The sequence below is a fragment of the Metopolophium dirhodum genome, chromosome 9 (assembly GCF_019925205.1).
Source record: "Metopolophium dirhodum isolate CAU chromosome 9, ASM1992520v1, whole genome shotgun sequence".
Lineage (NCBI taxonomy): Eukaryota > Metazoa > Arthropoda > Insecta > Hemiptera > Aphididae > Metopolophium > Metopolophium dirhodum.
The window spans coordinates 24,417,460-24,429,833 of record NC_083568.1 but is presented as its reverse complement, the minus strand read 5'-3'; the positions used below and the strand labels follow the sequence as shown (position 1 = coordinate 24,429,833).

The window sequence follows — 12,374 nt, the reverse complement described above, 5'->3', positions numbered from 1 at the left end:
TTTAAACTTTATTCAACGTTTTATAAAACTGAATTCCATTTATTGAATTAATAAATTATAATAGTATTTTTAATGGAGAAAACTTGATGTTATTACCACATCGTTATCAATAATGGTTTGATTTAGAGGAAAGAGTGTCAGAATATACCTAGTTAGTAATTATTATTAGAGAAAATAAATACAAACAAATATTTGATATTGATACAATAACTAATATATTAATACAATTCAAACAATCTATTCTCAAAATGTAAAAATTGTCGTAGGTACTATACATATTTACACCAGCTGCTTAACCAAGCAACTTGAATTGATTTGGATTTTGTAGTAATGTATTTTTAACATATACGTCCATTTTATTTTAGGTTTTATGATTTTTCTCCCGCTAAAATGCTTATGATAGAAAATGATAAAGGATATCGATATTGACTTTACTAAGAATATTGTGAATGACGTTTTTTTATGCGGTTCGATTGACCCGATGACATTTTACTTCAACATGCCTTAGGCAGTCGTGTAAATAATAATAATAATAATAAAAAGAAAAACCGATTGAAAGTCTGTATCAGATTCTTATAGACAGCGCACTGAATGTAAAATTGATATCGTCAGAAAATGTTTCGAGAAATTACGACAAAGAACAGTTCTTAGGTGCTATTGAAAAAAATCACGTGAATTATATTTTATATATATATATATTATACTATAAACAACTAAACATCACAACCAAAAATAGATATAATATAATATACTATACCTATTTTTGGTTATATTGGTTGTAGTTTTGTGATTAAATGATTAATCATTTATAAGACGAAGATCCCATAATGTTAATGACAATTATATTATTCTAATGATAATTTATAGTTTATAATAGGTAAGCATCTTTAATGAGTTATATACTTCTCGTATTAATTATTTAGCAATATTAATCACTATCTAGCGTTATGCCTTTCAACGATACATTTTATGAACTATAACTTCGTTCGTGTCTTTTTAAATAAATATTTTTTCACTAAGTCAATATAATACTTAAACGTTAAAATAAATTCCATTTATTATGTCATATTCAGGAAAAACATATATAAATTTGTTCATTAAAAAAAATTCGAAGAGATACGAACAAACTGTACTTGATTTCTAAATAAATACAGACTGTACTCAATTATAAAACAATTATTAGAGGGAATAATGATCATATATTATCATAACACTATACAAATATTCGTTTTTTAGAGTCTTTCTTTTTTCTCTGTAGAAAACTTATGGTGTATATTTATAAATTAAAATAATATCTATTACACTTCAGTATCTATTCACATGATTTTCCATTAGTTTTTTTATTTCAAATAATCAAAATTCGATCTTAAATAAATATGGTTCATTGAATAATCAATATAATATTATTATGGTTATGATTTAAAGTTGTATCATTCTGCTAAGAATGTAAATAATATTTTAATGTTAATTTTGAAGTGTACAAAAAACGTCATTCAAACCATGAAATAAAGAACGATCGAATTATTAACAATATATTAACTATAGGTAACTTATTTTTTCCATGAATAAAGTAAAATCATATGTTTAAAAACAATCCCGTCATAATGTTTCAACAAAGTCCGTTTAGATGTATTATGTTTGCGAACTAATAACATTGTTATTTCTAATTAAGTGATGATTTCTATCCAAAAAAAAAAAATACGTTTAATACGCATAGATGAACCTTTATCAAACAATGCAATCAACTTTAGGTAGATATTTTGATACAAAATCATGTTTGTGAAAATAACGTGAATCTAAATAATTATTCGATTCGATAGATAGCAAGAGCACACGAGGTGCACCTATTTAACACGCATGGTTGATAAAACACTAAAAACCGTTGGTTGATCTATCTTAATTAAACTGAATACTTTTATGGATATTAAAATTAAAAATTAAAATATTTAAAAACACATGATTTTGTTGAATTAAAATTAAATATTTTTATATACCGACATTATACGTAAATTATTAACTAATTAACAGCGCGATTGTTTAAACTGCATTGTTTAATTATTGTAATGTTACATATTTCACGAATATATTATGTATAATTTTTGAACTATATTATAAGCCACTGCCGACTGTTGTGCCACTATTTATGAATCTAAATCACCAAAAGTTCTTAATCAATAAATATATTTTGTAAATTGTGATAAAAAAAAATTTTTTTTGGAAAATAATGAGTATTGTTGGTGTTAAACATTTAGCCTGTAATAAATATCTTATTCGCGTCAATTATTAATTGTCTCGTGGGTTTTTAAATTAAAACTTTTTATAGACTTTTAACAAGACGTATTCAAATAATTTAACACTAAATTCCTCCGTATTTTATAAAACTTAAATATTATAATATGGCTGTGATATATTTGTATACTATAGTTATTTAGTGACTTGTAAATATTCGTCTGTATACATATATTATTTCACATAATCATCAATAGTTGTATGGTTCGTGCATTTTAAGAACCATTTAGTTCCATTGCCTTGATTACACAACAAACACATATTGGAACTTATTGTATTTCTAGTGGAATGAAAAAAGTTCGTTTAAAAAATAAGAATATTATTACTTGTAAAGTGTACGTAAGTGAATAACTATCTACATTCAACACAAACTTTGATTATAGAAGTGAATTATAGAGTAAAAATCAATTGTATTTTATTTTGCAAGTATTTTATTTATTGTTTAGTATAATATGGATATCATTTGAATAGAAAAAAAAATCAATGAAAGCTTATTCTTCTATGTATTGAATTAAATTCAGTAAGTAGGTATTTTTATATTTCAAGAAGACAAATTAAAGTTAGTTTTTTTGTTCATAATATTATTATAAGTAACCTAATTTTGCTTTAAAGAATGTCGTAATAATATATGAATATGAATGTATTAATTCATATTTAAATAAGAATACATAATATTATTATACATTGGCTACCATTTATGTGTATACTATCTTTGCATATTTTTTCTTTATACCCTATATCAATGGAGGATCTCTACATTTTTGTCTTCATATTCAAATAATATCCTTTTTTTTTAAAAAAACTGATAATTTAATCTAGTTCAATTGTATTGTGTGTTAAAGTAAAGCAAGTTCATTTCCTGAGTATGAATATTTATTTTAGCCTTTGCATATAGCATATGTTTGATTTTTTAGATTATTTGTGTATTCTAATAGGAATTAATTTAACATGATTTACAATATTATAAGATGGTTATGACACTGTTATAAGTAATTTTAATTTTTAAATGTTGATACAAATCAAGCATTTAATTTTAGTATTAATATCTCTGATAACGGTTTATTTAGAAAATGTCTTTCTTTATACTAACTTTATAGTTTATTTTATTTTTTTCGATTTTCATATGTATTTATATTTTTTTGTAGGTATACAAATAAGCTGAATATAATTATAATTTTATGATAAATCGTTTTATTATTTTTATAATAATTTTACGTAGGTAGGTACTACCTAGTTTATTTTAAAAAATCGAGAATGTTGTTGTTAATTAAATTTCAAATAAACTATTCAAAATTACACTCATTTTTTTGTTTGTTTGTTAGATAATTTGAAACGACTAAAATAACCTTTTAAGATATAATATTTTATATGAAAAAAAACACTTAAAATCAAATAATTTCCAACGACGTATGTATTGATGGATTCATACAATAACGCTCGACAATAATCCACGTATGTGCACAATAAATCTACTATATTAAACCCTGTCTATTATTAACTGCACACCTTTAAGGAAACCATGTTTGCTAACCATTCATCTTCATGGCGCTGGCGTAAGCTTTAAATTCGTTTCATTTTATCAGGAACAAAACGAATGTGGTATTTTAGAAAAACGTGGACAGTTAAATTGTTGTTTTTACGTTATTTTACAGACTAACGAAATAAAATACTATAATTATCGTGTGTAGGACGTAGGTGTTAGGTTCGATGATTAAAAATTAAATTATAATAGGTAAATATAACTTATAATGTAGGTACTATATTATATACTATACAATAGTTTATCAGTTTATCACTATAAGTAATACATTAACTTAATATTATTATACTTGATAACAAATGATTAGGTAGGGTACATATGATGTTTATATACACGAAAACACGGTATTATATTTATATTTATAAAATAGGAAATACAAGTGGCAAGTACGATAAACCTAGAATATTAAAAAACAAAGTAGGTACTTCTATGAAATTCTATACTAAAAATTCTACTAAAAATATCCAACAATTTGTAATAAAATGTGGTAACGCTTCTGTTGAGTTTTGGATTTTACGAGCTTAAGAATTGAATCCGGAGCTTTTCTCCATTGGCATAGTTTTGCAAAAGTAAGTTGAAGGGAATAATTGAGAAATTCTTGGAAAAAAGTATTTATGACGTACTCATACAATATACAAACATAATTATATTATATTATGTTTTCAATGAGTCCAATAGATTCAGATATTGCTGTTCAGTGTGTTGAAGATCAATACAAACATCTTATATTTGTCAATAAATTAAACAATTCAAGATTAAAACCAGTATGGTGGTAAAATACTTTTCTCATGATATAACTGTCAGTTTGGTAAAAGCGTCGAACCAGCGTTATTCCATCACCTCTGCCAATTTGTCATCTTAATAATCTCAATCCAATGATCGAGTAGAATTTAAGTTCGGGGTATTTAAATCACCCCCATTATGTTCAAATAACAAAACTGTTCAGTGTTCAGGCAGTATAATATGATGTACCTACAAAGGACATTTATTTATATAAAATGTATTATATATATTATATTGTTTATACGTTTGAAGATATTTCCATTCTCCACCAAGCTCAATTGAGGAAATAACAGTCTAAACACTAAAATATTTATTGAAAATGTCCAGCTTGTACCGAACCAATCGTTATTTATTTCTGATCTTAAATTTTAACCTTCTGAACGGTTTCTCCGAGTATCGATTGTTTGGAAAAAAGCTTTTGGTTCGTTTTATATTTCAGTAAAGTCCAACTCGTAACTGTATAATATGGTTTTGCGTACTTACTAACTAAACTCTTTTTCAGGATTCTGATAATAATATGAAGAGTAGAAGCACTGATATAGTATTTATAATAATATCAAACACGTTCTGTATAAACAAGTCTTAATATTTTATTATAATTATTGTTAAATGATACATAATATCCATAATATAGAGAAATCTCCAATCTCACTAATACTAACTTTGTCCATCTATTTTTTTAAATTTTCTTTAGATACAACATTTAGTGTTAGCTATTTCATAAAATCTTATAAACCTAACTCGTATTTTGTAAAATTTAATTTAATCTTAAAAGTAAACAGTTATTGTTTATTCACTAAGGTTTATTTTACCATTTTTAACTCTACTAGTTGAATAATATAACACTTACCTACTTCCAAAAATTAACTATATTATGCTATATTAGTATAAATTTATTTTTAATTAGAAAACACTTAGTTTGCATTGTATTTTGTCTTTGAATTATAATATACCTACACATTTCTATAAATGTACCAATAATAAAATAATCAACTCTAAACATAAATTACTTTTTAACTTCTACCACAAAATTATTCGAAATAAAAATAAATATTTGGATTAGTTTCATTGTTTGAAAAAAACATTTATTTTATTGACTTTTGCTGACTATATCATTCAATTATATCGACCCTAAAATAAATTGCTACCTGAATTCATTATCATATAAAAATACTAATTGAATATTAATATTATATGTCTGCGTTATTTGATATTAATACAATAATACATCATAGTTTCAACTAACCATGCACAATTTATCATGTCAATGCTCAGTTATATATGTATAAAATTTCTACACAAATGAAATTACTTTATTGAAACATTGCTCTATAGTGGTTTCGATATCAGAAAAAAATATAACTTAAAGAATATCATTGACAAAAAATGAATTTAAAAAGGAGGGTTAAAATTGAATTATAGCTGACAAATGAAATGGTTTCTTCGGGAGGTGGGGCAATTTGTCCAATACCTGTCTGTTTCGTTGAATTATTGCACGTGTGCAAAAACCTCTTGGGTAGTCATCGTGCATTTCTATCCAATTAGTTTTCGACATCGACAAACTAGCATTTCGAATCCATATCTCGTATTATGTCTCCGGGGGTATCAGTGTGCATAGAATAGGTTGAAGTACCTACCTAATAACTAAAGAAAGGGAAATAATCTATAAAAAAGTTCAAAATTATCATAATTTCACATATATACAGTCAACACCATTAACTCTTCTCCACCATGAACCAATAATATATTTAATTTATTTTTTGTTCGTCTCTTTATACTTGGAAAGTATCGTTTAGTATGTACGCTGTATATTTATTACAATAATATATTCCTAAAACTGTGTAATAAATTTTAAATTACTTTAAATATTATTGTTTAACATTGAAAACACCGTATTACACCAACTATTTATATTTATCAACATTCAACACTTTATTATAAGCACGTATTTCTAAACTGTTTCTGTTTTGAATTGTGTAACAAACTCGATAATCAACCTCTAATTTGGGGCATTTTAGTATTTTTAGTCTCCATTCAGTTGTCGTCCGTTAAACTTTTGCTATTTTTATGTTTGCTGGTTGTTATTATTTGCTTTCTGCTACATGTAGTTACAAGTGTATCAGCTGTTATTCTGCAGAACAGGTGGTACTTTATAAATGTATTTACAATTATAGTGATGTAATACAGTCCTGTATTTGCTCACTGCTCACTGATCATCATATGAAATATACATGCATATAGTAATCTTATACTGTTATCGTAGAATTCAGAGCGTGAATATAAATTATATATAATATACACATATATATATTCATGGCGTGTCAAGTGATTAAAAGGGTTATTACAATTTGTATTTATTATTACTCTAATAATTGTCTTTGCAATGGATATTGTGGCTAATGAGCTTATGACATCTTAAAAAAGTGTATACTTATTCATTGCAATTGCAAATAAAACTGTACTTATAGGTTATGAAGTTGATTAACTAATGGTCGTTATTAATAATGACAAATCTGTTTTTCATAATTCTCCTTCATTAGGTTATTTTGTTAACCATAGTCTACCCATTGTTGATGGTGAGCTAAAATTTATCCCTCACACTTAAGATTCATGACGAGTTGAATCACCTTAATGTTGCTAAATCCTTGCCTTGCCTTCCGGAACCTGTAACTAATACTGTATATTGTACTGATATTAATTCTCAATCGAAACGCGTTGGTGAAACAATTAAATTTACTGGATGTATTCATGGATCTATATTTGACGTAGGCTCCGGTCAAACTTTAGCCAATTCTACCATATCCACTATAGCAATGCTCGAGTACAATAGTACGGTTTTACTTAGTATTCAAGTAACTACAAGCACTATTTGATCTGAATTATATGCAAACGATTATATAAAGATATTTCATGATCAATAACTACCCTTTATATGCCTCATTTTAAATTCGTTTTCTTGCTGAGTTAGTACTGAGGTTCTCACTTTTTGAAGGAACTATAATCTTACTAACTGTACAATTTAAATGTTAATACTATTCCTATCCGGGGTTTTAAAAACATTTTAAAAAAATATGGACCAAACATTGATATGGATCAAACATTTTCTTAGACAAAATACCGATGCTTTAAGTCGCATTTGTATTGTAGTTTTACTTAGTGGCTCACCAAGAATATTTTTGTAAATTAAATACGGGGCCTGCCTTTATGGCCTCCCATCTGACCCTCAAATTGATTCCCGTATTTTTTTTTTTTTTAAAGATTACTTTCACATTTAGTTCAAATAACAAATAATATTTATTTAAGTTAGTAAATAATGAAACAACCAATAGCATCTATACAATGTTGCATTCTAACGTGAATATAATAGTGATAAATAATAATAAAAATAAACAATAAATAAAATAATTTAGATAAAATATCTGAAACAGTTACGCGGGTTTGTTCTAGTCTTTCGTATAATTGTGAATAAGTTTAGAAACATCGAAATGGATTTCATTAAGTTGATTGGTTTTTAAATAAGCTGAACATTTTTATTGTACATGTCCATTGTTTGATGCTATTTGCTACGTTTTTTTAAAGTCTAAACTTCAATCCATTACAAATTAATATTGTTTTGCCTTTTTCACTAGTAACTTTCATTTTAAATATTATATACGTATACACGTGTTATTTATGGTTACGGTTGCGCAAATAAAACTGACTATGTTGAACTGGTGATATTGAATAAGATATTCAATTATCTTTAGCTAATAACACGAGATAATTATATTGAATTCGATAAATTAATCTGTCTGGAAAATATTGTATGTCTTAAAAATAAAATTGTTGAACATAACGGAAATCGATAATATGATAGTTGATAGTGCACATACAACCATATATTGAATAAATCCATATATTAATTATTAATCTGATATACTATGGGTGGCAAATGGCAATTCGAGTGAAAAAATATTACCTACCTTGGGCACTTCGAGAGTCACCGAATTAAGCTTAGTAAATTATAATGTTTTCAGATCAAGTAAATGTTCACTTACTAGCTCTCTCATTCAAGAAGTGACAAGTTCTAGTTAAAAAATATTATTTCTAAGAGAGTTCATATTTGTCAAATAATGTTTAAAATATTTTTGTTAAATTTTCCTTGAAAACTATCATCTCATAGTTGGTGGTAGTGTTTATTATCCACCTGATTTGGCCTCTGATATAATATACAACGCATATATTTCTGGAGTGGAATCTTTAACTGTTCTACAGTATTTTAACAATATGTTTGTAATATTATGTGGTGACTTCTATTTGCCAGAAACAATTTTGTACGATGATGAGTTCAGCCTGAACTTTTCATTCACTTATGGATGTATTTTTTTTTTTGTAATTTTCTTATAAAACATTCATTTTAAAACAAAAACATTAAAATAAATTAAAAATGCGCGCATCCGTTGATTTAAAAACCAGATTTTGTAATTTAAATCACAACATTTAAGAGTATTTATTTATTTATTTTTTATAAAAAGGGTACCACCAAATAGATGCAAAAAAAAACTGTAATTACGGTCGATACTACAATTAAACATCCAGTCTGTGTACCATAAAACTACAAACATATGGTTTTCTTTCCCTAAAATGTTCACGCTTTTAATGAAGTTAACACACAGAGACACACAAAAAAATTGAATATTTGTATAGAAAATATAAATGGCAAATGAATCTTTGTTTTCTAGGGAAGTAAAATTGTTAGGTCATAAGTGCTGTGATGAAAATTATAGAAGTCTGTATGCAGATTATTTTTTGTTAAAGATACATAATAAATGGTTTGAATTCCTACAGACATTCATTTTTATGAAATTAAATATAGCATTTAAATTTAAGTTCATAGGTAGGTACTCGTATTTTACTTGCAGTCATAGTACTATTTTCGAATTATAATCCAAACATTAACTTACCATGAATTAAAACTAAACAATTTTATATAATTAATGTATACCTACTGTGCAAATTAAATACAATTGACATTATAGAGAGTGATACATACATATTATAAATTTATAATTGCCTATTATGTAGGCATTGAACAATATTGAAGCAAAGGGATGCAACTGAACTGTGTAATATTGAGTATAAAAATGGTTATGATTGCTATTTTCTGAGAAATATGTATACATACATACACATTGGTATCTTATTAGTAAATAAACGGGAAAAATTGAACAACATTATGTTGTTTAGCGTAATGTTTGTTTTCAGATTTCGCTGCTTATTTATATTTTTAAACGTATATACTTTCATTTATAATACAAATATGAATATGCTTATGTTATATTACCTGAAAGTCACGTATTATAATAGAGTGAGTATATGAAAATAACCTTTGAAATACGAGCACATTATGAGATAAAATAATTAAAGGCACCTGAAACATTTGCCTGCGAAAAACAACCCTACCTTTTTCCCCGCGGTTTGTCGACAGATTTAATCGTTTTGCTACCGTGATTTCGGTGCCCAACATAGTATCGTACTATACAGAATATTATGGTAGATACATAAAATAAATATTTGTACAAAAAATAAAAGAAAAAAGGTCACTCTGCTGGAAGTAGGTTTCGAGTGTACCTCGGCATTGAGTATAACATATAATCATTAAAATGGATGATATTATGTTAAATTTGAATTCAACGATACATCATTGGATGCGAAAAAAATATCATTTAATAGAAGAAGCGGGTGAAAGGGTAGACGAGCATATTATATTGCTTAGAATAGCTGTTTCATTGCATTTAAAATGTATAATTAGTATATTCTTCTTAAATCGGTAGGTTAAATTGTTGTTAATACATAATAATATGTTAAACTAACTTTTTCCAAAAACATTCATATAACTTGCTGTATAAGTTTTCATTTGCCACTATAACATTTTACAAATTACGTCAAAACAACAAAAATCGTTTAAAAATAAATTGTTATTTTACTTTTGAATATCCAATTTATTAAACATTTGAACTTCCAACTCTCATAAAAAATAAATGTTGCTTTACGCTTAACTTTTTTTAATATACATTAATAACAACCAATGATTAATCTCGTATAACATTTTGAATCCTTGGATACCAAATGTATGTAAATTAAAATTGTCCGCATTTTTAATAACAAATTAAAAATATTCAATTTTTTGTAAATTTTCGTAATTTTTTAAAACACTTAAATAAAATAAACAGTGCACAATATACCTATAATTACCTATATTGTATTTTCAATAGTTTTAAGCGCCCATAAGAACAAATCTTAAGGAACTTTGACGTATTATATTTACAACTTTTTGAGTCTGAAGATTTTATCAACATTATATTATAATATATATCGAAAAACAAATTTAAAAAAGTCATTATTTTATTAACAAAAAGATTATTGTATCTCGCAACAGTATTGTAAATTCAACGTTTTTTGTTTATACAAACTAGTTTAACGTCCCTGTGTACTCGGGATATCTTAACTCTTTTGAATTTACCGAACACGTCGGTGTGACCCTTATGTTTTATAAAAATGAGCACGTATGGTGGTTATGTGCCGCGCCAGGACCGATTGTAGATGCATTTCCCGTAGAGGACCCAAGTTTGGACCCGGGAAAAAAACCCATTATCTATTCCCAACATTTTCCTACCAGTTGTCTGTTATTACCATCTTTACGCCTTTTTATAGTGAACACAGTATCTCCGATGGGTGTAATCTCTTGTTTTTCTGACAATGGCGCTTGCAGATACACAGGTACAGACGACTAGAGGGGATTGTCTTAAGATTGGAATCTTGAATGCGTATAGCGAAAACAAAATAGTGTTTTGATCGTACCAGCTGTATGTAAACTTGATTAACAATTATTGTTAAACGCCAAACAAATCATTTATACATGCCGTTTTTATCTGCTATACAAAGACAATATTATTTTATTAACTAATAAATAATTGTTTGAATAATTTATAAAGTAATCTATTATAATAGATATATTTATAAGAATTATTGATAAATACTATGTATGTGGAATGTGTATAAGATACATTTTTTATCATTCAATATGCAATTGAAAATAGTAGTTAAACATCAAATTAATCTCGAGTTTTCTTCCATATTTGTATAGAAATATGTAATAAATTGTATCATTTTAAAAGCACGATTCATTGGTATAGTTCCTACTTAATATAACAAATATGATGCTTATGTGTATCGTATATGTATACAAATATATCTAGGGTTTAACAATAATTTAATTATAATATTATTAATTTAATACAAAGATTATTCCGAAAGCTAAACAAAAATGAACATACAAAATGCGTTTAACATCGCGTTATTTTTAAATCGTTTTGGATAGTTGTGTATAGAAAACAAAAGGGGTTATTCATACAATACCAAGTAAAACAAATGAGATTGCTGTATATGGTTACAACCTCGTCGTATATGGGAGATGTGATATTATGCAGTATCTTCATAATGCTAGAATAAAAATAAGAAATTATTATAAATAGATATCATTAAAATAATATTTCTTAGACGACTTTGTAAAGCTTAACATTAAATAAAAGAAAAAAAATCAATTAAGATTTGTATAAATAATTGTAATCTCATTGTCAATACACTTAACAGAATTATGCGTTTATGGAAAAATCGACCAAAATAAACAGAAATAATTTAATCGGTTTTGGATTAAACTTGAAGGGCCAATTACGCCTTGGTATCTTGAGTTTAGAAGAAATGTTAAATTTTTACAAAATAT

At 26.1% G+C, this 12,374-nt stretch overlaps 1 protein-coding gene across 2 annotated transcripts in view; it reads left to right on the top strand.

The window, feature by feature from the left end:
* Positions 1 to 12,374, top strand: part of LOC132952870 (uncharacterized) — a 237,206-nt gene that overhangs the window by 149,647 nt on the left and 75,185 nt on the right. The gene's annotated exons all lie outside the window — the stretch shown is intronic.